The following is a 4,626-nucleotide window of genomic DNA, read 5'->3' on the forward strand; positions in this document are numbered from 1 at the left end:
TTATTATTTGATTACTGCATGACACAGGGTTTTTTTTTGAATGGACCATTGTCTCCAAATTTCTTATAAGTATCTACAATTGTCATTTTGATCTCTTGAGTTTGTTGTGGTTTAGAAGCACTTCCATTCATAAACTTAGCCATTAGCTATTAATAACTCTTTTTTTCCTACATTCAACTCATCTTTTCCATGTATAAACGAAATTGTGCATAAATGAAGAAAAGAGTGTATGTTGTTGCAGGAGCTTATGATCTACAGGGATACCTCATCTCATTCGTCTCAACCAAGTCTTCTCCACCTATGCTTCCAAATTCCACCAAACCGTAATCCAAATTCTTGTTTTGTAAGAAAAGTGGACATCTTCCTTGAGAAAATTCAACCATATTGAAGCATTTGACTGATACTTGGGTAGTGTGCACCTCTTCCATGCCTTATTTCCCTATCATACACCTTTCCTACACTTCATTCTACCTTTCCTAACTCCCTATAATATTTTCGCTTGTTTCCTGTACTAAAACAGGGCATCCTGTAGTAGAACTAGGACATCCTGTAGTACTACAGGAAACCCTGTAGCAACCTGTTTTAAGCCCAGATTGAGCAGAAATTGTCATATGAGTTTAGGTTAGGAATCCACTTGGTTTAATACCCTTGAAACTATTCCAGACCTTTTCCCCCATACATGTCTCCCTTGCCAAAGAACAAATTGGTTAAATTAGCATTTGTATTCACAAAACTAAAAATCCAAAAAGTCTTTTTCTGCAATTTTTAAGTTAGCACATGCATGTAGTAGTCACCATAGTTCTTAGATAAAGTTGCATGCTCAGTTAGTCCAGATAATTAGATGTTATATACAAGGTTAAGTTAGGTGTCTTTTGCAAGCAAAATGTGTAGATACTTAGCTAGATGATTTCATGTCACTATATAACACCTTCCAATTCAACACTTTCATTTCCTATAGTAGGTAGGATTCCCTTTTTGCATTAAGAATAATTTTCCCTTTGCCAGTTGGTAGTCAAACTCCCTCTAGTAAATAGAAGACTAGTTTGAAAAACCCTAGTGTTCTATCACCCCAGTTGACAAGTGGCAAGAGTAGACCATTGCATCTACTGTGTATACAACATTGTCACCTCCAAGTTTGTATGAACCTCGGGCTGATTAAGTAATGTTGGTAGCCCTAGGAGTTGCAACATTCTTTCTGCAATATTAGTGCTCATCATTCTCCTTCCCAGGAAGTCCAGAATCCACTGCAAGATCAAATATACATCTAATGTCCAGTGCTATAATCCTGCACCACTTATCATCTCAGTGAACAATTACCAATTCATTGTTCTAGGGCACACTCTAATGTGCATTTGATTCCATATGGTAATTATAATGACCAGAACATATATATCCTCAAACTTCCCTTCTCTGCTACACAGTCTCTCAGGAAATCTGGTCACCCCCTTCCATGCAGTCACACACCTTTCAAGTTCTGTTGGCACCCCCATCCTAGGTAATCCATCCCTTAGCAAGGTTTCCTCACACCGGAAGGTCCAAAAACCAAGGCATATGCTACCTTAAAACCATCATACCGGTCATAGCATTCTCATGGAAATCAATGAACATTATTGGGTACCAGTGTCCCACAATGGCCCTGCTCTTCAAGTGCTTCACCAACATATTGTTGCATGTTCCAATTCCTTTTGATGTTGTTGTTAATTCTTTCTGTTAGTTTTGACCACACAATCATGAATTTCATGCTTTCCTGTACCAAGCACATAATCTACATTAGATTCAAAATAAATTGAAATAACTTCAAATCATACCTCATTGGTGGCGTGTCAACAAGGTACACTTGCAATTATGTTCACTTCCAGTCACAAGTCAAACTAGCATCTTTGACTAGATCATCATGTATAAGCATATCACATAAGGTTAGCTCAAAACACAACCATCATAGATCAAAATCATAAATCACATGTACCCATCATTAACCAAAACATAGATCACATGTAATTATCATATACCAGAATCGTAAATCACATGCATAATAAAACTAAAATAAAATACTGATATTGATCCTTTAATCAATCCTTCGCTTCTACCTTTGTCATTATTTCTACACACACCAGATCAGTTGCCACCCCAAACAAGCACCCAGTTCCTTCTCCTCAACCATGTGTACATACACATAATTTGCATAACACGCATACAACCACGCACGACATATAACACCATGCAATACATGCACCTAAACTTGACATACCACACATACACCTACACCTAGTGTAGAACACAAAAAATTACATACTCCTACATCTAGTGTACAACACAACACAATACGTACACCTACAACCAGTGTACAACACAACAAAAATACGTACACAAAGTACAACACAATGAATACATGTGTCGCGATACCATGACTACAAATGCACATACATAATATTATAAACCCTCAACACAACATGTATGACATGTGCACAATACCACATGTACACCAATACTATATGTACAACATGTACACAGTACCACTTATACATAGCACCACCTGCACAACATGTGCACAACATCACATGTACACAACACCACCTACACAAAGTGTACATTGCACCACTTGTACAATGTGTACACAATACCACATGTACACAGTACGACATGCATGACATGTGTACGACACCACATGTACACAACATCACATGCATGACATGTACACAACACCCCCTACACACAACACCACATGTACAACATGTACAATGTTAGACTCAGTCTTGTTCATCCTCTGTCAGAGTCAAATTCACCAAGGTTCATTTCTCGTCATTTGCAGTCATCAAATGCCATATTGGTCAAAAAGAGTCATTTTGATTCTTGAGTTCAGGGTTTTGTCTCCAGAAGTGTGAAATAACGCTTGCAGGCCAGATGGAGGTTCATTAAGTTTCACTTCAAGATCCACATTATTAATAATGCTGAAGGACATTTCTTCTTCAAAACTCTGTTTTGAAGAAGAAATTATTAAGTTCGTTTAATACATGATTGATAAGATTTTACAGTTCTTCAGGCAGCCCTGCCCATCTTGCTAGGTTCAGCAGCTCCTATCCCTGCAAAGAATCAAGAAAAAGTCATCATTTCAAAACCAAAAGTCAGAGGAAAACGAGAAATCAGAGTTTGTGTCCAAGTTGTCAAAATGCCAAGACTCTACAACTTTACAAAATGAATTTTCCAAAATCAAAGTCATCAAGATATTTTCATTGATCGAAGGGCCATTTGCATCCAAAAAGATCTAATTGAAGGGTTAAAGGATGAATCTTTTGTTTTGAGACTGGAATTGTGCTGACAGTCAACGCGCGGCGCATACAAAGAGCGTGCGGCGCATTGGGCGCTCCTCCACAGTGCATTTTTTACACTGGCGTGGCGCACTCACCAGGCGCGGCGCGTTGGGCTGGTGCACGGCGCACAGGCCTGAAACAAATTTTTTTACCACTTCTCACTCAAAATTTCGCCTCCTATGTTTCGATGTGAATCTTTAAATTGCTTGTTGGTTTCGTTTGGAAAGAATAGGAGGATTGATAATGTCAAAAACGTCAACTCAGTTTCAAAATCCACTATGGACAGCAGCGATTTCGGCCTTTTCAATCATCTGTTGCGCAAACATAGTTACAGCACCAGCAGTATCATGGAATGACAAGGACTGTATCTTCCGAACCTGCTCCGGCTTCAAACAGTTGCGCATCTCAATAAGTAGGATTGGTCGATCAAAATTTTCTGAGCCTTTTTACAGTGTTGATTGAAGGAGCAAGATGATCCACTGTCTCCTGATGTACATACGTCGTCTAGTATTGTTGAATGGACATCTGGGCTCATCTATGGGAAGGGTGTGGGAATTGTGGCACATTGGACACTGAATATGGAGCAATTCATATAAAGTTGGTTCCTGATTGCCCCCCACGCTCTGTAGCATATATACTTGATCTACTAAAATTACACCATTGTGCGGGTTGCCGATTTTATCGTGCAGAGACAAGGAAAGAGCTGGGATATAATTGGAGATCGCCTTTTTCAGTGTCCACCTGGCCTACCGTATGCCTTGTTGCAAGGCACACTTGAAACTCGAGGTGCAGATTTTGTAGGGGTTCCTAAAGAAGCTTGTCCAAGTATCAAGAGAGGTTCGGTAGCTTGGATTGATGGTGGGCCGGTTTTCTTCATCAGTCTTGCAAATCATGATGAATGGGATAGAAAATATACAGTTTTTGCTTCAGTTATTCCACAAGATATGTTTATTGTTGAAAGGATTGTTGAACTTCCACCGATATCAGCAATATGAAGTGGAATTAAAGTTGCAGAGTTAGGAAGGGCCATAATATGCGATTACTTGGAATATGTGTCGATTATCTCAATTTAAACCATTTTTATTAAGAATTGGTTTTTATTCAACAGCTCAACAATGCAGCTTATGGAGGCGATATGCTACAGACAATTGGTTACATATAAGCAAGACAAGCGGCAAAGGAACTTGGAAAGAAAGCCATAGATTAGGGTGCACCATTTATAGCTGAATGGTTCTGAAACAAAGGGCATTTTATAAAATCTCAGGTCACCGCAGCAACAGGTGCTTTTGCGCTACTACAATTACGAGAAGATATGAAA

The 4,626-nt window shown here is 39.0% G+C and overlaps 1 pseudogene; it reads left to right on the forward strand.

Annotated features, from left to right (window-relative positions):
• The first annotated feature begins 1,630 nt into the window (after positions 1-1,630).
• LOC149250636 (uncharacterized) lies at positions 1,631-4,303 on the forward strand (annotated as a pseudogene).
• The last annotated feature ends 323 nt before the right edge of the window (positions 4,304-4,626 follow it).

Source organism: Pinus tabuliformis, chromosome 7 (genome assembly GCF_031772625.1).
Source record: "Pinus tabuliformis cultivar Carrire ecotype Pingquan chromosome 7, CPIR1, whole genome shotgun sequence".
Taxonomy (NCBI): Eukaryota; Viridiplantae; Streptophyta; class Pinopsida; order Pinales; family Pinaceae; genus Pinus; species Pinus tabuliformis.